This window comes from Protopterus annectens, chromosome 9.part0, assembly GCF_019279795.1.
Source record: "Protopterus annectens isolate FY-2018-M chromosome 9.part0, PAN1.0, whole genome shotgun sequence".
NCBI lineage: Eukaryota > Metazoa > Chordata > Ceratodontiformes > Protopteridae > Protopterus > Protopterus annectens.
In genome coordinates this window covers 1,738,153,485-1,738,179,145 of record NC_056743.1, presented here as the reverse complement: position 1 = coordinate 1,738,179,145, position 25,661 = coordinate 1,738,153,485, and positions in this window count along the sequence as shown.

Genomic DNA, 25,661 nt, shown 5'->3' with positions numbered 1-25,661 from the left:
ATCTGTCCCTACTTTTGGGCTTCTGTCCCCCATTATCTTAGGCTTTATCCAGATTTCTTGCTGTATGAGGTTGAGAGGTTTGCATGGAAATAGTCCTGAGAGGAAGGCTAATTGCTTTTCTAGAAGATGTAATTCTCCAAGACAACAACCAGTATGATTCATGGATGATGGCGCTTTCAGACAAAGTTGATTGGTTCACAGGTTAGTACTAGGTTATCTGCCTTGCGAGCCATTGTAAGCCTAGCCAATTATCCCTTGTGAGACTCAAACCCTGTACCTTGTGTTTGTAAGGAAAACACCTTAACCATTAGGCCACCCTCCCAAGTCACTCTATATCCTGTTTTATGATTTTGCTACAGGAAACCTTGACAAGAGTGTACCAGTAAATGTGACTAGACTTCAAAGTGTAACTAGAGCAGGAAGGGGGGGGGGTGCAGCTGCCCCAGACTCATGCTTTTATAGGGAACAATTGGAAGTTGCCAATGGGGCATGAGTACAATGCTGCCATTGAAATAAGAAGCTGTGAGTGAAATTGCAGCTTCTTTAATCCTGATAATGCATTCTTGGAGCTGAGTGCTTCAGTAACTGTAGCAGACATTGTCCTACATTTTTAGCAATTGTTTGATATAGTTCTGCAGTTATATAGTAAGCAGAGTACCTTTTTCTTTGTCCTCAGCTTTGGGCTGTGGAGGGCTGCCAGTCCTGGGAACTGTATAGGGTATCACATGATCTTACACCAGCTCTGCTAGACTTCACCAAGGGCCCTGATTGTGCTCTGCACATATGGCTGCCAATAAAATTGGAGTGGTTGTAGTTATCACTGAGGCTAAGTAACGATAGTGCTGTATAGATGCAAAGTGGATGCATAGTACTGTAGTGAGAGAAATAATATCCAGAATAAGGAATGTGATAGTATCTGAAGGAATAGAAATCAGGTTCAGCTCTTTCTTTGGTAACACAAAGGTTCAGTAGCATAGAAAAGAGGAAGAACCTAAGGAGGCTATTGGAAAGGTTACAAACTTCAGAGTTAAAAAAGCTATCCAAAATAAATTCTTCAGAGAGCTCCTAAACATGTACTCATTTTCATGAGCCTGTAGCCAAGGAGAGGGTGAATTCCAAAGCAGTGAGCTTTAATAAATAAAGGACAGGTGTTTAAAAATTAATCTGTGAATCCACTAACAGCCCCACCCAAGCTGAACAGAGCTGGAAAATTGGCATGTAGGAGATCAACAGCTTCTTGATGTAGAGAAGCTTCTCAAACCAGCACACGGTGGTCATGAGCAATCATTTGCTTCACTCTAATAGGAGCATGGAAGTGATTTCTAAGTTACCGGAAACCAAAGAGTCATATAACAGCTTAAGAAGTTGTAAAAGTGAGCTGCAAAATATAACAATGGGCTGAATTCATTAACACCTACACTAAGTGCACACCATTCTGAGTGAAAAGGCAACACAAGCATAACTCCCACCTTCTTCCTCATAATTTTAGTTTCCCTATTGATTTTTGTGCAGCCTTAAATACTGAAGGGGATTCATAAAGGTTATCACAACGTATAAACTATGTATATGCTTAGTGTAATCCTTCTGAGTAACTAGACAGCACAAACTATGTATATGCTTAGTGTAATCCTTCTGAGTAACTAGACAGCACAAAAAATGTGGTAGGGATTTTCTTGAATACAAGTTATGTACACTTAGTGCAGGCGTTCATGAATCCAGCCCAATGTCTCGTGTGCAATATTTATTTCTATTTATTTATTTATAATTTGCTTATCCTGGTAGCACTGATCAAACAGGACTTATTCCAGGCTCAGTCTGCAGGTGACATTCCCAGGAATGGTTCCATGCAACATTGTATTCATAAAAGTATTTGCATACAGCATTGTTATATAGGCATGCATAAGATTTCAGATTTCATGTGTTCACATATATTTCGACATTGAAAATACATATGTATTGTCATAATTTTGTAAAATAGGTCTAGATTGTTTATACACACATACAAAATGATATGCACAAAACGTAATATAAGCATAAAAAAGGACAGCAACTGTTGTACATCTGCATCCCTTTAGAAATTGAGAATAACATAATAATGCTGATGATCCCCTAGTTACAGGGAACTATTCTGTCCTTATCATTACAAGGGTGACGTGACTAAGGTTGACAAAGGCTATCTAGCCTTAAGCTTATAAGCTTTTACATTTTCACAGATGCACACAGAATGGTATTTGCACTAATGTATTTTGTTGTAATGGTATCATCAGTATTGATAATATACAGATGATTTTTTTTTGCACAGAATACATTTAGCATACAGTTTTCAGCATTTAGATAATGATGTCAGTTGTAACATTTGTTACGAATATGAAAAGACTCTGCAATTAAATTTGATAATAAAGAACTACTAAGCACTTTAGAGGAGAGATGACTCAGGAAGAAAAGTAGATAAAATGTTACAGATAGAAGAGTAAGAAATTTTGGTTAATGTGGGAATAAAGTTAGAAATTAGGCTCATCTGACAGCAATATTCTATAGGTATATAGCGTGTGAAAGGCATATCCATTGATACTGATTAAACTTTATGGTCGCTGAGTTAGGCTAGGTTATGTAAAGTGCAACTTATGTTGCCAAGTAATAGTATATTTCTGAAGGGTTGGCATTTTGCTTGTTTTGAATGATGGTCACAATTAACTCTGACTTATTCTGAAGAAACAATATGGTCTCAGTAGATTACCTAGTTAAACAAATTCATTTAGAATGACCCTGACATGAGAATGACATGAATATTGGTGCTGTGACAAATGTGGAGGATACAAAGGACCATGATAGATATATAAATATACCAAATTGTTTTCCACTGCGTAAAAATAAGACAGGAAATAAATAACAGATTGCTGATGATTACTTCTCAGAAGTCAAGATCAATGTCAAGGGACTCTGGCTGACCAAATTTGCAGATGATTGCAAACTAAGAGCAGTTACAGAATCTCCCACCGGCACTAATGTTCTCCAGAAAGGGCTGGCACAAACAAATAACTTGTGTCAGAGCCATGGACTAAAACTAAATATAAAGAAATGCATAAATAAAATAATCCAACAGTGTATACAATGAAGCAAACACTTAGAAGGACCATAAAAGTAAACTTCACGTTTATTAAAGCAAACACAGTGCAAAAGAACAGGTAAGCACTTTCACAGTTAGCTTCATCACACCAAAATATTGCACATGTACTGAATCGACAAAGTAAACAAGCGAAAAACACAAAAAGCAGGTGAAAACCAAGTAAGGTTACTCAGCAGGCTGTTCAATATTAAAATTCCAATTTAATGAGCGCTTTCGAAGGGGTCAGTGCCCCAACTTCATCAGACAAAACAAAACTTCAACCTCACATCCTTATATACTCATACATTCGTTATTTAATTATTCAATTATCTTCCTTAATTACCCTACTTTATCTATTTCTTCCTTGTTTAAGAGCATAAAATATAACATTAGTACATACTTATATGCATTCAAACCAATGAACATAGTTTATACAAAATGCTATTAAATACTACTATTAAAAACAATATAAAATAAATTAAATTTTACTAAAAAGCCTTGGCGTCAATAATAATTACAACACATAATTGCTAACCCTTTATGCAAACTTACAAACTACTTTTTTAAAAACCATGTTGGATACAGTACATGCGTTCGTATTGCATATGTTACAATTTATATAAAATACTCCAACAATACTCTGATTACCAAATTTCATTATCATACATATATGCCATGAAAAGTTAGGTTGCTTATGCATGTCTCCATATACATGCCCCTATTTGTCATAATACAATATAATACACATTGTATCTAATAATAGTTCCCTCTATATAAAACACTAATACTATACATATTTGAGTACATTTATTTTGGCTTTGACCACCTCAGTTTATTACCATTATTTGTATTGATTTATTAATTATTAATTTTCAATTTTACAATTCACCACCATTCTACCTAAAAATTATGTAATGGCATATTGGGAAAGAACCTTATTGTTTAATAATGCTTTGTTTCAAGAAAATGTGTTATGGTATATTAGGTATCAGGATGATATGTGCCTGATATGACAGGGTGAGGAAAGATGTATCGAGACTTTTATAGCAAGCATTACTGATATGACTGATTTCTTAGAATTTACATACAATATAGGGTTGGAAAGCATTAATTTCCTTGACATAAATTTAGCAAAGGATAGAGTTAATCACATATATAAGACTACAATTTATAGGAAACCCATGCATTCAAATGCTTTCCTACATTTAATAATTAAATAATGAATGTATGAGTATATAAGGATGTGAGGTTGAAGTTTTGTTTTGTCTGATGAAGTTGGGGCACTGACCCCTTTGAAAGCGTTCATTAAATTGGAATTTTAATATTGAACAGCCTGCTGAGTAACCTTACTTGTTTTTTTACCTGCTTTTTGTGTTTTAAAATATTGCACACCCCATAACCAAGTTTAAATACAACAACCTGGCCAATCAAACTGCATGATGAAAGTCACATGATAAAAAAATCACATGATAAAAAACATTGGGTTGTACCTTAAGCACATATAAAACACAACTTTATAACTAACTTTCACCATGAAAGCAAATATGCAAATAAAAAACAACATTTTATGATTAAAAAAAAAAAAAATATATATATATATATATATATATATATATATATATATACGCAGATATAAAACCTTCAATTAAAAATTCATTACACTTGATAATAATAAACGTGCTTGAGGTTTACTTTTAAACGTGCTTGAAGTTTACTTTTACGGTCTTTCTACATGTTTGCTTCGTTGTATACACTGTTGGATTATTTTATTTAAGCTTCTTTTCATTCAATGAGGCATTTATCCTTTGCACTGCTGTTTGGTTTTGTTTTATAAAGAAATGCATAATTGTATCCTTTGGGAAGTCATCCACTGCTGGTAACTATCATATTGACAACACACCCCTAAGAGCTGACACAGTAGTCCTGGACTTGAGAACACATGTAGACAGTAATGTAGCCTTTGACTGACATGTGTCTACATTAGTGAAGAAATCATTCTATATTGGGCGACTTATAAACATATGCATGGAATCTAGGTCCAAGGAGGTCATTGTTCCACTATATTCAGCATTCATCAGACCTGTCACTGAGTACAGTGCCCCTTTGGTACATATGTACCTAACCAGACACATTCAACATTTGGAATTTCCACAGAGGTTCCTCCCTAAAAAAATAGAGGGTGCAAGTAACATGTCCTGTGCAAACCACCTCTACCTCTGTATTCTGTCTCTTAAAGGCTAGTGAGGGGAGATCTATGCCTGGCATACAAGGCATTATTGGACATCACCCTGATAAACCTTTTGCATGTTTGCAAAAAAAAAAAAGCAACAGTAGCACCCTTTCTAAATACTTAAACCCTGCCTATGATATAAATAGGACCTGCAGGATAGATGGGTATGTATCCCAGGGGTCTATATCAGATGATCGAAAAATACGTTCATCGAATGCATAAAGATCGAAGCTTCACGGGCATCGAAAATGATATTGTGGGGATCTCAGTACAGTGAGGAGTAGGGTATTTGCCCTTTCCTCACTGTAGTGCAATCTCGGAGTTAGAATATATATATTTAGCAGGGGGTTTGGGGGGCACAGCTCCCCACAATACCGATTTCAATTTCCATGATGTTTCTATTATTCTGTATTCGATGAACGGATTTTTTATTCATCTGATATAGACATGTATCCCAGAGACTACTGCTTTTCTGAACCAGGCTCCCCATCCATGTAAAGCAGAGTTCCTCCCTAACCCAATTCAAGTGTAAATTGGATAATTGGATGAGTAATAGGAAATTCATCACTGGTATGGCACCTATGTTTCTAATGGGCACAAAAAGCCTGTAAAATGCTTAGCTCTCAGGCCCCTGGTTACAAATGTTTAATCTCCCAAGCCCCTGCTTACACTTATCAAAGGTACGAGAACTTGTCAGAAATTTGGGATGCATGGCTAGGTTTAAAAAGGCCCTAGTGGTTGTTAGACTAGTACACACCTATGAACCCATGAAATGTAGACTTTTCTATACAAACGGTATTTCAGAAATCACCTGAAATAGTAATCAGAACTGAATTCCTTAATCAAGGATTAAGCTGATTCCAAATGAATGGAGCATTGTGGACAAAGGATAGTTTACCAGATATTTTAAGGTAGGCCCTTGAAACAGATATCAGTCCCTCAACTAATGCTCATAGATGTATATGACTTCAGCAGCTCCTTTAAATGAGTATGACCCAGATTATGAAGATCATGGGTGGTAAGAGTCAATATTTTAAAACCACGTCTATCAGTGATTGACAGCAGTACAAATCATGCAGAATTGGAGTTATGTGATTGGTCATGCCACAGACATCTGCACCTGCTGCAAGACCATCATGTCTTTTACTACTAGACTGAGCTAGTGAGCATTGTAGGAGTTTAAAAGGGACATTATCAATATGCAAGCCACTGTTGTTGGGTCCAGATGTGGAATGAAATGTCTGATCCTGTAAATCAATGTGTACATAGTCTACTATCTTGGGTCACCAATATTAACCTTTTGTCTTTTGGTTTAAATTTGTCTCTCCTTTACCATTCCTGCATTAAATCCTTATCAACATACGGTTGTTCCAGGAATGTTTTGTACTTACAGCTAAATTTATGCATTTTCCACATTTCTTGCCTTCTTACATGATCTTTCAGCTTATTTTTTTTCTTCTGTTTTTTGGCACATTCAGTTGTTGCCTGATTTTTATCTACTTCGAGTTTGATTTCCATTCTCACTTGACACCAATATGCTTCTGCTAAACTAAGCAGGGGACTAATCTTAGATCTATTCTCCTCATGTTTTAAAACTTTCTCTATGTTTGGATCTTCTGAGATCAGCAAATATGTATGCATTCCTATGACAACAGATCTATGCATGTAATCAATTTGAGGAGTCCCATACCTACTTCAGAACAGAAAATATATAATCTTGGTATAGAATTTTATAAAGGATTTGATAAGCATGAAGCATTTTTCTTGTTTTCCTGTCCAACTGATCCAATACTGTTTGGGGCCAGTCAGTCACCCCTAAGCTGTGAGTCAGAACAGGGAGATCAAATTGGTTTATAGCTTGAACTTTGTTCCTATATGTCAAGGCTGTTTCAGTATTAATTTTAGTCTTCTAAAATATCCCTTACTAAGTTTTATTTACAATTGTTCATGTTTTATTGTTGATCCTTCATCAGTTCCCAAATATTCATACACCCCTCTTGCTCAAGTTCATTTATATCACATTCCTGTCCCAGACTGGTATTTTCTTTGTGCTACAGCTTTCCTGCTTAAAACATTGCTTTTGCATATTTATCAAGACCAAATGACATTCTTATATTGTCTGAGGAAGTTTTGATCATTTGCAGTTGTGTTTTCAGTTCCTGATCTGATGAACTATACAGTTTTAAACCATCCACGAAAAGAAGATAAGAAGTCTTTACACTTTGTTGTTTTTTGGGAGCCAAATGGTAGCCATGACCTAAATGATTAAGTAGGAAGCTTAATAGGTTAAGGGCAAGACAAAAGGGCTGTGCTGACAAAGAGTCACCCTGGAATATCCTCCTTTGAATTTTTATCCCTGGGATAATAATTTGTCTTTTATCATGGCTTAGCTGCAAAGTGGTTTGCTACTGTTTCATGGTCACTGTAGTATAATCAAGCAATGTAGGGTCTATCTTATACATTTGTAAGCACTCTTTTATCAATGAATGTGGAATGTTGTCAAATGCTTTTTGTAGTCTATTCATGCCATGCTTAGATTCTTTCCCTTTTTACAATTCTCCATTATGACTTTATTTAACAACAAATGATCGTCTGTTCCGTATTACTTTCTTTTGTTACCCTTTTGTTCTATTGCCATGACTGAGTTTTCTTCTAAATGACTATAAACTCTGATGGCATCAATTCCAGTGTATAGTTTATACATTGCTGTAAGGCAAGTTATTGGTCTGTTATTTTTAGGATATCTTTTTTCTCTGCTGCTATTCTTTTGGGAAAATAATTAATGTCTTGGGAAAATAACAAAGTGTGGTTGGCCATGCATTAAGCTGCAATCAGTGACAATCTAATTTAAAACTTTATGTAAGTCCCTTTCCTGACTACAAAAAGTTGTAACCTTATCTGCCTAAACCTAAGTGAGTTCAGTAAGTGGAAAGCACACACTTCTAGGTCAGATCTGCCTGCTCCCACCCCCTACCGTCCCCTCCTATTTATTTCCTACCTTATGTGCCTTTATGTGCCTAAGCAGCAACTCAAACAGGAGAACTGTTTAGCCATTACCCAACCAGCCAGCCTTTACAACGGCATGCTCTCTGTATAACCTAGAGCTATACAAACATTCATCTAAGTGTGAAATTACTACATTTCAGTAACATGTTAGACATCCATCATATCCAGCTACTTAAACTGACATTTTGCAGATCAACCTGATAGAAAATAGCCTCTCTCCTGTATTTTAACTACTAAAGTACAGCTACTCCACGTACTGACCTGTACTGTATGTAAGTGATTGTTTCTGCAGTCGAGATGCAGCTGTTTCTCTGACTCAACCAGCTCTGTTCATCCTGAGGGCTAACTCTGCTCCCCTACCCTGCCCCCATTTCCCACCCACTACCTATTCATTTATCCATCCCCAACTCCTCCCACATCTTCTACTATCCACTTACACTACTCTCTACCCAACACACTCCTCCCACACTTAAAATCCTCACCCAACCTAAACAATGTCCCCTACCACATCATATTTACTAAACCTAACAAGCCTCTCAGCCCTGCTAACCACCCTCGCTTATCTTACCTCACACAACTCCCTAACCCCTCTCATACCTCCCCATCACATTACACAACCACTTTCCAACATACTGCCATACCACCCTTCACCTGTATAACTCATGAACATGACTACTCTAACCCAGCTCTACTATTCAAACACAGAATCCTACCTATCCCACTCTTACATATCTCACCCTTACAACCTCCCAACAACAAATCCACTCCTTACCACCACTCAAACTCTCCTTCTACATTAACCTATCTTACACTCATTCTCCACCAAATTTCCCTCTCACTCTCGGTGATATCCACCCCAACCTTGGGCCCACTACCACCACACAAGCTGCTACATCCACTCCCACACACTCTCAAACTCCCAAATCTATTTGCCTCACTACATTCAATGCACAAAGCCTTCAAAATAAAATCCCTAACCTCCACGCTTGGCTTTCCTACACCACCCTGACATAGTCGCCATCTCAGAGACCTGGCTTAAACCCTGCATAAAAGACAATGAAATTCTTCCACCAAGCTACCAAATGATTTGCATTGACAGACTTAACAAAAAAGGTGGAGGTGTAGCCACAATCCACTCCTCCTCCTATATTGTTACCCCATACACCAATAACATCCCAAACTTCTCCAGTGCCGAAATAACTGTAGCTCTACTAAAAGTCAATAATCACAAGTCCATATGCATAGCCGCTCTCTTATCCCCCCAGGCAATAATATCCCAATTCTATAAGATATTCTCTCCGGATTTTCCTCTAACATAAAAATTGAAATCTATATCCTAGGTGACATGAACATCAACTGGGCCACTATAAACTCACAAACTCCATCTCAAATAATCAAACTCTTCAAATTCACCCAACTAATAAACTCTCTGACCAGGCCAAACAAAGATGGGGCCTCTGGCACCATCATTGACTGGATCTTAACATCCCATCCCAACCTTATCTGAAGTGCAGGAATCCTTCCAGACCCTCTCAGCGACCACCTGCCAGCCTTCGCTGACCATCATCCCTCTTCTCTACAAAAGCAGTATGTCTACATTCAAACTCATGACCTCTCCTACTTTAACCCTCAAACTTTTTCAGAATGTCTAAAACTTACTGATTGGACCCCCTTAAGAACCCTACCCCTTGACCACGCCATCACCTACTTTAACAAAAACTTCTCAAACCTACTCAAAAACCATGCTCTTCTAAGAGCCAAACATGTCAAAGTCAAAACCTTTCCATGGATATCAAAAGAAGCTAAACTTACTATGCTCCAAAGAGACAAAAAAATGGAAACAATACCAAAACAACAAACATCCTAATACCCTACTTGAATTCAAACAACTCCACAACTGTGTAAAAAAACTAATAACTTGAGACCGCAAAGCATACTACTCCAAACTTCAATCCAATCACTCAACCAACCCTAGAGAATTCTGGAACTCCATTTCCTCCCTCCACCACCCAGGAAATGAAGATAACCCCTGTCCCAGTCTTAACCTCACCGATCTTATAACTGCCAATCTATTCAACTCCTTCTTTGTGGACTGTATAGCTAAACTGTCCTCCTCCTTCCCTTACCCCCCCAATCTGAACTCTAACTGCCCCTACCCCTCTAATTACATACCCCCCTTTCAACCTAAAACCTATCTCTGCAAGCACAATAAAAAAACTTCTCCAACTTAAACCTTGCCGCAATGCACTTGATAATTTACCATCATCCTTCCTCAAAATATCTGCTGATAGTATTGCCCTTCCCATCTCCATCTTAATAAACAGATCCATCCAAGAATCCTATGTCCCTTCTATCTGGTGACTTGCATACATCATCCCACTCCATAAGGGTGGTAAAAATACTGACACCACCAGTTTCAGGCCTATTGCCATACTTTCCCCACTCTCTAAAATCCTGGAAAAATGTATTATTGACAACTGATGCCATACCTAACTCATAATAATCTTCTCACCCCCACTCAACATGGCTTCCACCAAGGCCATAGTCCCATGACTGCCCTTCTTTCATTTTTTCAAGACCATTAACCTAGCTTGTGACTCTAGTAAATTTGTATTAACCCTTTTCCTAGATCTATCCAATGTATTTGACACTGTCTCCCACTGCATACACCTATCCCAGCTCTCTTCTCTCAACGTTTCACCATCCACCATAGCCTGATTCTCTAGCTACCTCTCCAGACGACAACAAGCCGTTCAGTGGAAATCCTCAACCTCTCTCTTCCTACACAACCCCACCGGTGTGCATCAAGGTTCTGTCCTAGGGCCTTTTTAATATATTTATCAATAACTATCACCGCACCATCCCTGAGTCCTCACTAAGCCAGTATGCAGATGATTAAACAATCATCTGCTCAGCACACTCCCCCTCTGATCTACTTTTGCAAACCCAACCTGCTTTCTTTGAATGATTGTATTCTACCACATATGTATTACTTTTACTTCCTTGAATGATTTTATTGTATTTCTTTGAATGGTTGTATTCTACCTCTTTGCCTTGTAATGTACTCTCAGCCTGTTGTACATTGACTATATTGCTTTGTGCATTTTTGTTTTGTAATTGTCACTGGAGCTTTTTTCCCTGGGCCTTCACTGAAAATGGCTGTTCTTGGCCCAGTGAACTTCCCCGGTCATCAAACTGAAATAAATAAAAAAAATCAGTTAAAAACAGATCATCCTCCTTAGTGCACTGTGTACTTTTCTAGGGTGAGTTATCCTTCCTTTTTTCATGTAGCTTGTGCACATGGTAGTACCATTTCTCTAGGGATTTCTTCATTCAGAAGCTGTTTAATTATTTTTGCCATCTACCCATGATATCCTCTGGAATGGTGAGTTGATTGTCACTGGCAACCCTTATGAATATTGTTTGTCAATTATCTTCTTTATCTTGCTGTCATTGCCTTACATCTACTAGAACTTCTTTGTGCCATCTGTTGGGTCACTTTCCAGACTTTGGTAAAAGTTTCTCTGATAACCTGTTCTATGCCTGACTGTTCTCTCAGACTTTTTGTTAAACAACCAGTGTTCTGTTTTTGCCTGATCTATCTTTTCTATCTCCCACTTTTTCTTGCACTCCTTATTTCTCTAGATAACATCCTGCAATTCTGCATTTCACCAACAGCTTTTCTAAAGTACATTATTTACGTAACCGGCTCAACTGTATATCTATTATATTGTCTTCACATGTGCTATTGTGGAATTCTGTTGTTCTTCTTTGACTCTTCTTCTCAAGGTGCTAGATCTCTGAGCATTTCCTTTAATTTTCGTGCTTTCGATCCAGTCAACATGCCAATCTTCAACCTAGTCTCGGTTGACTATAGAACCTTCTCTGACCACTCTTTGCATGTGATTGTGTCCGCCAGTGGTTTATGCTGGGGCCTGACTATTTCACTAGGAATGACTTTGCAATCTCCGAGTTTAATCCAATGCCATTTCCTCACTAAGTGTAAGTCTACCTGAGTTGCATGTTGGCCACTCTTGAATGTGATCTTCTGACTATCTATCTTGGTGAACTTGTGTTGGCCAGTTTTCAGCCATTTGTCAGACAGAAGTCTAGAATAGCCTATCCTTTATTATTAATATTGTCACAACCATGTGGACTCTGGCAATCCTCATATCCTGTTCTGTCTTTTCTGATATGACCATACTGGTCCCCCTAAATAAAATGTATTTTGTTCTGCTTTACCATAGGTTTATAGGGTCATAGAAAATTGCTAGATAATATGGCTTAAGGACCCTTATATGCCTAGCCAGTATAATCCAATTTTACCCAATGTATGGCATGGATTTGTGCCTATGCATTGAGTATATTACAGACTGCCCCTGTCCATAAGGGACATAGGCATTAACCCAGGTGTGAATTTGTAATTCCACATCCATTGATCCAAATTGCATCTGAAGAGGGACAGGGAAAGGCTCTGCTTAATATGAATAGGAAGCCTGTTCTAAAGAATGGGCAATCTCTGAGACACATACCTGTCTATTCAGCATGTTTTATTTGAGTTTCTGACTAAACTAGATCACTAGATCAGGTGGCCCTCATGCTGTTTGACTTCCTCCTATTAAGCCGATCCTGCAACTGGCCTCTGAATGTCTCCTTTTTGTGATAGCAGCATAGGCTGAGATCATGAAGAATGTCTTATCTTTACATTGGAGTGTGACAGTCACGAGTCTGTCACTTATTCTGATGACATCCTTCACTGTCTTCAGAAGAGAATCTCAGCACAATTTCCACACCATTTCTAGTCTTTCCACTTCCCAGTTAGGGTACTCTGGATTCCAGTCCAAAAGACTTTGTTGCCCTGTTCCTCCATTTTTATCTCTTGTAGCAGACTAAAGGTTTGCATTATACTCAATTTTGGTAGTGGGTTTTCTGTTGCAGAGTATGCAGCGTACAATAATGATCTAGAACACTTCTTTATTTCTTTGCTCTTTGCCATTACATTTGAAGTAACAATCCTATATATTTTGCCAGAAAAAAAAGATGTGTATATGTATATATATATATATATATATATATATATATATATATATATATATATATATATTAATTTCTAACATAAATTGATAATATACAAATGATTAGACCAACTAAAATGATGAGGTGAAATTCAGCATAGCACTTCACCGAACCCCCTGTGGATGAAATATTTATATTAATCACTTTTTGCAGCTGAAAAACACCTGTTATACTTAAAATGATCACAATTAAATCTTAAAAGGGAATAGGATATGACCTTTTATACATATGCATCAGTTTCATTGCTTTTGAGGCAATGACTGCCACAGTCTAACATTCTGCATTATACTTGCTGCCCATTATGGGTGTTTTACTGAACTTCTGGGCATGCAGAATAAAATAATGGCATATCCAGTGTTTGAGGGCTTTTATTTCCACTGACTGGCATTATACTAGTTTGCACTTAGAGGTTATTTGACTTCTGAAAAGGCTGGATGAAACTGATCTGAAGATCTTTACTGAACTGACAGTGTACCAGATGTTAAAAAATGCTGGCTTTTACTAGAAAATTTGTTTCTTCATTTTTAACATACATAGATAACATGTCGTAGACTGGAGAAAAAAATGGTGAGGTTAAATTCATTATAGTGTTGCTGTGAAGTCCCTAAGGGGAGAATAACAATCTTATGTGCTTTTCGTGGCTGAACAACTTGTTGTTTCTGCCTGACAGTTTTATACTGAAATTCTGAATGGGGTACTAAGATATGGCCTTTTATACATTGGCACCATATCCATTGGTTCAGAGGTGTTTACTGTTACAGTTTGACATTTTGTATTACACCTGGTTTCTGTTGGAGATGCTGTGTTGAACTTCAATATGCTGAGAATAATAAAGATCTAAAATACTTTGCTTACTAGCCATTAAATTAGGAGAGAAAATCATATGTACTTCACCAGAAGCTGTTTTCCAATTGGCATCATTCTATAGTATGCATGCTATAGATTAGCACAACTGAAGTGGTGTGGTCAAATTCAGCATTCTACTGCACTGAATTCCTTGAGGGAAATAGCAGTCTTATGTGTTTTTATAGCTGAAGATATATGTACTTCCTGAATGTTTCATAAAGAAATCCCAAAGTGGGATTGAATATGACTTTTTATACATAGGCACAAGTGCTTTGGATGCCTTTACTGATAAAGCCTGGCATTTTGCTTTGTAGATGCTGTGCTAAATATCTGCTCAGTATACAAAGCACAGTAATTGTCTATAATTATTTTCTAGATATTATTATACTATAGTAAAAATATGTTTATTTTTCTCAAATACAGAAGTAACAGAATACATATACTTTTGTCTAAGGTCTTATGATCTCCCTCCCCCAGTTCAGATTGATGTGCAGGAAAAATACATTACATGAAGATAATGTTGCATATGTGTCTTTTTACCATAAAGCAAAAGATAAGTGCATTTTGTAGTTGGGGGGGGGGTCATGACATATTATTCTTATAAATTTGATATTTCTTATCATTACAAAGCTACCACCTGTAGTCATACATAGATAGTTATTTGAGTGCTCTGTTTTTGCCATTTGTTTCACAGTGAAAAAAAAAAAAATATATATATATATATATATATATATATATATATATATATATTTATATAAATATATATATATATATATATATATATATATATATATATATATATATATATATATATATGTCCACTTTTAAATGCCGAAATCTCGACTTTTAAAAGAACGTACCCAAAATATCGAGATTTCGGAATCGCGTCACTTAAAGGTGAAAAAAAAAACTAAAACAAAGTGTTTGCAGGGGGGGGGGCAAGCCCCCCTGCACCCCTCACACTGACTCTACTTGAATATATCAACTCCAAGATCACACTACAGTAAAGAGAATGGTAAATGCAACAGGAGAATTACCGTTTTCTTCACTGTAGAGCAATCTCGAAGTTGGTATATTTAAGTAGGGGGGGTGTGGGGGTGCAGAGGGGCTTGCCCCCCTGCAAACACTTTCTTTTAAGTGTCTGTCTTTTTCCCCCTACTTTTAAATGTCGAGATTCCGAAATCTTGATGTTTTGGGTACATTATTTTAAAAGATAAGATTTTGGCATTTCGGCATTTAAAAGTGGACCTATATATATATATATATATATATATATATATATATATATATATATATATATATATATATATATATATATATATATATATATATATATATATATATATATATATTTTTTTGCATTCTCCAGGTTTACAAACTTAGTATTATCTGAATCATATCATTAGCATATTCACATGAAAACAAAACCACAAATAATACTCTTTTCAAAGAAACCTATCTAGATCTCGCCAAGGTGTTCAACACCATCCCCCACTCTGGAATTATACATAAACTCACTAAACTAGGTATAAATCCCTGTGTCACAAGACGGGTTGCCAACTGGCTTACTGACAGAACCCACACTGTAAAAGTAGCAGACTCCAAATCAGACTTCAGACCAGTGACAAGTGGAGTACCACAGGGTTAAGTCCTGGGTCCTCTCCTGTTTGATATCTACTTCTCTGAAGTACAGGCTAACACAGAAGGTCTTTGACTAACTAAGTTTGCAGATGGCTGCAAACTAGGAGCCATAATCAAAACTCCTAATGATGTGGACATTCTACAAAAGGGCCTCACTGAGGCAGATGCCTGGTGTCAAAGCCATGGTCTCAAGCTCAATGCCAAAAAGTGCATTGTCATCCCCTTTGGTAAAAACTCTGTACCCATGAACTACCACATAGGCAGTAGTCTACTTAACATCGAAAGTGTGATAAGAGACCTTGGGACACAGGTGGACAGTAGTCTCTCCTTTGATAATCACATCACCACAGTGGTCAGGAAATCCTTCTACGTGGTTTCTCATCCAGAAAAAAAGAGGTCATTGTTCCCCTCTACTCATCACTCATTAGAAACATTATAGAGTACAACGCCCCTTTTGGTATGTACCTCACAAGACATCTACAACAACTAGAAAGGCTGCAGAAATACCTCACAAAGAGGATTACTGGCCTCAAACAGATGCCCTACGCAGACCGTCTCAAAAAACTCCAGCTTTACTCTGTTGCACATCGCCTACTCAGAGGCGATCTCTGCCTAACATACAAAGCTATGTCAAACCCAGAGCTGTTGGACATGGTCCACTTAAAGAAATCCCAATTCCTGTGAGCTACACACTCTAGGGACCTAAACCTCGTCACCACAATAAACAGAACACGCTGGATGGATAGATTCTTGTCCCAGAGACTTCCCATATTCTGGAACAGACTACCAATCTATGTCAAGCAGAGCTCCTCATTAGCACTTCAAAAAAAAAATCTTGATGATTGGATGGGTAATAGGAAATTCACCCCGGGGATCACTTCTGTGGCTCTGATTGACAGGGGCACAGGAAAATAATTTTCTTGGGTGGCAAAAGCCAGGGTACCTTTTTGGCTAGGCTTGTATAGGCCCTAGGGCCAATAGCCTAATACCTACCTATAAACTTATGAACCTATGTGATATTTTCTTACATTTTATATGTTATGTTATAGCAAAACCACAGATTTTACTTGCTGTCACAGGTTGAGATACATTGGAAATTCTGTTTTCTGTTTTCCCTGAAAACTGCTGCAGTATGCAAAATACAATAAAAGTGGTCCTAGCCAGGGATCTTGTCATGAAAATTTTATAACAATATATTGAAGCAGTGAAAAGGTAATGATATTTGACTGTAGGGTGGATACCAGGTCAGAATGGCCCTTAGAATTTCATAGGATGAAATATTTACTAAACAGTCATCTGAAAAGAAACATACATAGCTTTTTGTTTTATTCACAGTAAAATAGTTAAAAATATTAAAACATGAATATATAATGTTGTGGTTTCAGACATATAAAGAGTATGTTTTTTCGGTGTTAAAGTGATATATTTATTCTTTTTCCATATTGATGCATAACAATTATATAATTCCTGTTCTCATCACTGCAGTGGTGGTGCTGCGGTAGCGTTGTCGCCTCACAATAAGACGTTGTCCTGTTCGATTCTCAGCTAGAGCGTCTTCTGTGTGGAGACATGTGTGAATGGGCGTACCTTCGATGAAGGTTGTGCATCAGGGCTGGCAACTCGGCACGTAAAAATCTACTGTCAAGCATTAGCGGACCGGAGTTCTGCTGTGGTGATCCCTAACTGGGAAAAGCCAAAAGAAACAACAACAACATTAAAATTCAAGATGAAGCTGCTTATTTCCTTTGAGGCTAGGACCCCGGTTTAAGGGTGTTTCATAGATAGCTATACTTGTGGCATCTTCTGAAAATGTAAGGAAGAAATATTAAACTGGTTTTGAGAGTCAAGCTTTTTATATACAAATATCAAAAATAGTGAACTCAGACACTAAAAATCCTAAGCAGTTAAGAGGTTAACAAAGATGGGAAAACTCTAGTCCTTTGCAAAGAATGGGCAATGTAAAAAATAATAACTGGATTTAATTATTCAAGGCCTGATTTAGCTAACCTTGTTGGGTCAGGAACTAACCTATGGTATTCTGGATACATAGATGAAACAGCAGTCATGACCTCATTATAGCTTCATAACCAAATGCCATTAAGCAAAAATCCATCAGAGTCATATCAGACACATAACATTACTTCATGGGAAAATCCAAGGAGAAAAAATTGTCTGATCTTCACAGTCTTATCCACAAAGCCATGCACATCTTCCTTACATTGACCTGAGGCAAAAGTTAGATGCCTCTTAATTTACGATACAGTTACATCTCAATCTTTTCATGACTATTTGGTCCCATGAATTAAAACAGAGGCAAATGATCAGGTTTGACATCACTGTTTTCTTGCACCCAGTTAAAATTAATATATGTTTTATAATCCCTGTCTAATAATACTCATGTATGGATTAATTAGCAGGTTATCAGGTGAATGGAAGTGTAAGTGTGAAATTTGCAGGCATATCTGATATGATCACAGTGGTATAATCCTTTATTGCTAGCTAGCAACAGTGGTGTTATGTAGCCATTTGGGTGCTCTGTTTTGTGCCATTTGGTTCACAGCAAACACATACACTTTGCATTTTTTCAGGCTGACAAACTTAGTATTACATCATAAGTATTGCATCATAAGTATATTCATATGAAATGAGAACCAAAAATGATACTCTTACAGTATACCCATAGATTAAGTAGGGGACACACTTGAAATGCTTTGTATTTCATTTTTGATATAGTGTAGACACAATCCAAATTACTATAGCCAACATAATGTTTAATTTAAGTAATGAATATTCTCGCTCTTTGAACATTGCACATCTTTTACATTTGTTCTACAATGATCTACATACAAAGTCAGTGTTAGTGTTAGTATATAAAAAGGGACCAAAACATGAAGAGAAAATGCAGACTTGTATTTAAAATTTCTGATTGAAACCAAATTTCTAATTTTGTGGTACATGAATAATGAAGTAATGGCTTAAAAATGTGCACACTGATATACAAGCTGCTACATCTAAACTTTTAACCACGGGCTCTGTATTTTCATCCCTCTGACAGGTCCTTCCAGTGTACTGACTGTGATAGGTCAGCATTATCCATTCTGCAGCACCATCTACAAAATGCTAGCATGTTGTTTGCTGTCCTTGGTCAACATATCTGGTGTTATATATGTAGATCCATTAGGACTCTTTCTTAGTGACTATTCTTCACCACTAAATTGATGAGACCCTTGTATACTGTGGTGGGTCATAAAGACTAAGTGCTAATGACCTAAACCTGCTCATTCTTCACATTTTTGTACTTCTGTAGCCCAGGTACTTTAATATCTTTATCTGCATTTTTTTTAACAAAATTTCATCTTCTCTGTCTTTGGTAGTGCTATTTCTATAATGTTATTTAGTTAGCATTAATCTGATTAATTGAGCTGTTTTCAGATTGGGATTTTTTCTCAGGCACTCTGCTGTTTTTATAGGTTCATAGCTTCATAGGTAGGTATTAGGCTAGTTGCCCGAGGGCATTTATAAGCCTAGCCAGAGTGTGTCGGCTTTCACCACCCCATTGATTAATCTTGTAGACCTTTCTGTAGTGCTGGGATTCCTATAATATTATGCTATCATTGAGTATAACATTGTTCAGCTGTATTCATTTTACAATAACTTTAAGATCTTTCTTTTACATTTTATCTTGCCATTTTGTATATGTTTGGGACATTCTGTGTCACGTCTTTATTTTCTTGTAAGATCATGGCTGAAAAGATCCCATGTGATACAGTCTACTTCCATCCACCGTATAAATGCATTTCTTGATATGTAATTGTCAGATCTATTTCTCAGCTGTGTGTCACTAATGTCGGATAGTTGATATAAAAACAGCTTCCTTTTATAGCTGTAATATCAATCAAATATAAAATGAATAGCTGAAAGCATACAAAGCAATGAAGTCAGTCAGCATATTGTATAAGGTGGCCAGATTTTTGGTATCTAAATCTACATAAGTTGCTCAGAATCATGTGCTTGTTACTAGGATACTATAACACTTTTTAGATGCTATGTTGGCTTTTCTTCATCACATGTTGCTTTGCAAAGCTGCCAAAAAGAATATGATCTATGTGGTGATCCAGGATCGACTACTCATCCGGATCCACAGATGCCAATCAGGGAGACAGGAGATGAGAAACCAGTGCCAGCTTACCCAGTTTGTGGGGGGAGGGGGGACAAGAGGACAATGCTTCAGGGACATTTCCTGGGGAAAACTCTAGGGCACTTCTCCAGCAGTGGATGTGCTGAGGTTAGACAGCACACAGCAGGCTGTGGGGGTAAGTGAGAACACATGTTCACTGTGTACATGAAGACCACCATCATGCACGCTGTGCACAGATGCACAGCTAGGGTGCTGCAAAAGGGGCAGCCATGCTGGGCGCAAAGGGTTGGGGGTGTGATCGTCAGATCCTGCACAGTCCTTAGTGCATTACCGGCATTCAGCAATGAATGCCAATCTTGTATTTGAGGTCAGAAGTAAAGCACTTTAATGCTCTGTGCATTTAGTGCATTATCAGCATTTGGAAATGAATGGCAGTATTATGTTTGCAGTCAGAACTGAAGCAATGTAGTGCTCTTTGTGTAGAGAAATTTGTAGTAGCTGCTTGCTAAAAATCTATTAAAGTATTAAGTAGTGTATTACAGTTTAAAATGCAAGAGCTTTTATCTTAACTTAAAGCTGAGGGGTGTGCCAGATCAAGGGATAGTGCCCAGCCCAAGAATAGCTAGCTGCACCTCTGACTGCACATCACAGCATAAACTTTTGAGGGGAAGGCAGATAAGTGAATTAAAAAAAAACACAATCCCCCCACCAGTATGAAAGCCACAGGCTAGGATTCTTAGAAATATATAGTTCAGTTATGATTAGCACATGTATTGGCCAATCACTGGTTGTGGGTATGAGCTTCCTTGAAAAATCCTCGAATGAATCTCAGCTACATTTTCATGCGAAGAAAAAGTTATTGTCAGAGTAACTCATTGCAGAGTGAGGTAGGAAGAGACATTCAGGGATAAATAAAATATTAGTAATAAGGCTATGCTATGAGGTATGATGTCTTATTAAAGACAGGATGTTGAAAGAGAAAGAATTTTATCTAAGTCAGTCCACCTGCATGAAGGAAGGCATGGTCTGATGCTGCCAGTGAACTGGATTCTGTTAGCATCCCACCTGTTGGACAACAGACTTAGGGAGATAAAGGTGACGTAAGTTGCTGTGGGCCAGCTCATCTTTCATGGGAGGAGGGTTGGGCTCAAATCCACCCTATAAATAAATAAATAAACAAGAGGCTTGATATGAGCATTACAAATAGCTCTGGCAGTCATTATTAAGCAGACACGTGACGAATGTATTGAAGTGTTTATGTATGCATGACCCACACTCAGGCTTGTCATCATGGGGGGAGGTGTCAGAGGATAACCCAAGAACATTCATGCCTTTTGCACTGAGGTAGTCCCAGTATTTAGTTACCAGCGCTCAGCTTTCTTACTAGTTGCTAAGCTGAGGATCAGAAAATCTGTTGCCTACTGGAAAGTGGGTACCCCCCTCAAGGAGTGATGTGAGGCACAAGGCCATAGAACGGGGATGAATAGACCAGTCAGTGGTGCATTGTCAGGGATCATGGTCCCAAAAAAAGGAACAAACAAATCACTTTATATGGATCTCTCATTGCCTTTAAATATGATTTTTCATTGTATTCAGGTCAGATTTATCTGAGCACTGACAACACAGGTAGCTCTGTGTGTTTTCCAGTCCCTACTGGAGTGCTATAATTTGGAGGGGGTGCCAGACATCACAGATATGGTGACACACGGTGCAATAACTAAGTATGTACCCCAGAGAGAAGAAGCTGAGAAGCATTTCTGTAAATGGATAAGTTCCAGATGATGAGGCAATTAAAAAGGTTGAACAGTCAGGAACCATTTTGATTAACATTTTTTTCCTAGCAAACCATGTGCTGTGTTTCATCTTTGCTTGTTAGATATGGTTGCTTATAGACTATGCAAAGTAATGTGCAAATGTATCAGCTACATATAAAATTAATTTTCTCCAGTATAAAACTCAACAGTGAGGTTTACACTAGCTAACTTGTTAAAGCACTATATAATAATATGAATATGCACATTACACGCCCTGCATTAACATTCAGAAAGATGCCATTGACTAATGAAGATATGTTGAGAGAGCTTTGGGAGTGGATCTGTTATTGTTGCTGTACTTCTGAATTAAAGAATTGTACAGCCCCCTAGTTACATTAAAGTAAGTCTTAACAGAAGAATCCTAAATCTTCAGAGTCCCATAGATACTGGGCCAGGTGATGGTTAAGATGACAAAGCTTGTTTGCTTTTATAGCATGCCAGACAGCTATTAGGTGGTGTTTGCACTTAATAAGTGGGCATAAGTGGTGGTGGTGGTGGTGGGGTGGGGAGGGCAAAGCACATGTGCTGTGAATGACTGTGTGGGTAAGAACCTAATTTTCTGCTGTGCTTATGGGTCAGAAGTACTCCAAAGCCATTCCTGGTTTTGATAAACAGCAAAGTGCAACTGAAAAAGTCAACAAAAGATTCTCCATTTACACACTGGAAAGATGGGGAGTTAGAACATACTTAGGATTACCCTTCAGAATTGGTAATATCCTTTATTTGGACTAGCTGACCCTATATCCTTTGGTGACGAATCTCAATCAGCAATAATTACACATACTTCTCCAAGTGTCATAACTCTTGGTCACATATAGATTTCTTTATAATATCAGAAATACTAACAAATTGGCAATTAAAGTATATAGGTGAACCAATGTTTTTTTTGAATCACTCTAAGATCACCTTATTGATAAACCTTACACAAAACTTGCTTCTACATCATAATAGTTGTAATTGGTCTCTTAATATTTTACACAGCCCAACAGTAAAAGACGACATAGCCCAAGCCCTATTTGACTTCACCAATGATCTTTGGAACTCAAATATCCCATATGACATCCAATGTGCAGCGTGTAAAGCTACATTTAGAGGAATATTTATTCAAAAATCTACATACCTCAAGATAAAAAAGGAAATCAGAGAACTAGATGAGAAACTTCAAGCGAATCATTCTTTTCTAATAGAAAATGAGATGATAGGTAAACAAAGGGAATTATTCCGTCCCCATCAATCTAATTACTCCCTGCAAGAACTAAGGTTTATCACTAAATATTCCAAATGGATATAAACTCCCTCTAAGGCACTAGCTAGACTATTTGATAACAAACAGGCCTCATCCAGGATAGCTCTGATTAATAACCAAGGTACACTTTACAAAATGGACACCCAAATCATAAACTTATTTTACCAAATATACACAAGAATATATGCTAGCTATGAGCACTAACCCCCAACCTCAAAAATAAATGACTTCTTCAACAACATCACATCCCCAAAACTAAATGAAGAACAGAAAGGAATACTATCTGCCCCATTGAGTCAACTAGAAATAGTAAAAACCATTGGAAATCTCAAGTCAGGGAAAGCTCCAGGCCCAGACGGATTTTCCCTGACTTCTATAAAACCTTTAAAGATGCCCTAGCTCCCATTTTACTCAAGCTATTTAATAGTGTATCTACTAATGGAATATCAGACCTTTATATTAATCACTCCCAGACCATTCTAATCCCCAAAAATAACTTGGACAAATCAAACCCAAACAATTACAGGCCAATCTCGCTAATGAATATTGATATAAAAATGTTATCATCCGTATTAGCTGAAAGGCTTAAAAAGGTGATACCCTTCCTTATCTCTGAAGAACAAGCAGGTTTCATGTCCAATAGACACGCCTGGGATAACACTTTAACAATGGAAACTATGATCAATCTTACCAAGGAGGACATAAATCCTAGATATGCCATGATTCTGGATGCATGTAAGGCATTTGATAGGGTTAAGTGGAACTTTCTGTTCGCAGTACTATCCCACTATGACATACCCATTGAGTTCATTCATATTATCAAAACTCTATATAACAGTTCCTATACGTGCTTATTTATCAATAAAAAATCTTCGCAACCAATAAAAATCTCAAATGGGACTAGACAAGGGTGTCCCTTTCTCCCCTTCTCTTTAACTTATACCTAGAGCCATTCTTCTTATCCCTATTATAAAAAACGCACCACTCAGTCCCCAAAATTCTAGATACCAAAACAAGTCTGACCGCATTTGCAGATGACCTGAACCTATATTTTGAACATCCCTTATCAGACACCAAGAAATTAATCACCACATTGAATACATTTGCACATATATTGGTTTATAAAGTTAATCAAGACAAATCCTGTATTTTCCCGATTAACCCTATAGCTCATAGAGAATACCTCTTTCCAGATTCTCCCTTTCATACGGTATACTCATTTAAATATCCAGGGGTTTGCTGTGGCCACTCCTCACCTTCTATACTACATTCCAACCTAATGAAATTATGGACAACATTATCCCAAGACATGTCTATATGGCAACAGATGAAACTTCCTATGCTATCCAAAACTTCCATTATTAAGATGAACATTCTCCCTAAAATTCTCTATCACTTTCATGCATCTCTATCCTTCATCCCCAATATATTCTTCTCTAAAATCCACAAAGCCTTTGCTAAGTTCATTTGGTATCCAAAATCAGTACGGTTGTCATATCAAAGACTTACTCTCCCAAAAGATAGAGGAGGTCTTGGTTTGCCAGACCTACAACTGTATTATAGTATTTTACATGCTAGCAGACTAATTAAAACTGCTAACTACAGATCTAGCAACCAAATACGGACCCCCTTTGGATTAAAATGTGGTTTAATCACGCCATAAACAACAACTTCAACCCCAAAGCTCTTCCCTTCACAGGCCCAATAGTCCTTAAAAAATTAAAGCTGCATTATATCTTAAAGGAAAAAAATCAAATCCTTTCACGGACTATTTAAATCCCTGAATCTGGAGAAAGCCCTTATGCTACTCCAGCCTATCCATCTAAACCTTAATCTCCAACTGAATAGGAACATGATTAACCTAAATGACTACCCGCTAATCAAAGAATACACATTATGGGATATCCATAAACATAGAGATTCATCACTCACAAAATTATGTGAAGTTCTAAACCTATCTTAAAAATACACTACAATTCTTCGACAAATAAGGGAACTTACTGCCACTCTCCCTTTTGATTTCAATATAGCTGGACCAGATTTCAATCAGGTCTCTAAATTAATGGAGATTATAGTCAGTAATAAGAGCATGTTATCCCTCGCCTATAAACTGTCTAGTACAATGTTACACCAAGATAAAATAGTATTCGCGAACTACTGGAATCAACATGGTCTGACTATTTCTAAGGAACAGAAATTTGCTGCCATTAAATCCACTCTTTCTTTCTCCCCTTTCAAAAAAACGTATTTATACACAATATATAATTCCCAATAACCTATACTTCACACCTGTCCACTTAAATAAATTTAATCCAAATGTCTCAACTGCATGCCCATGCTGCTCTTACCCCCAAGCCGACATCTTACATATAATTTGGTTTTGTAGATACTCCCACAGTATTTGGTGTTCTCTCAAGATGAGACTTGACAAAATGGGTTATCGCAAATTAACCCTTTCATGGGAAATGGCAGTGTTACATATCACTGATATTAGTATTTCAGAATTAAAATATCATATTTTAATTACCCTATGTCCACTTGTTAAACTTTACATCACT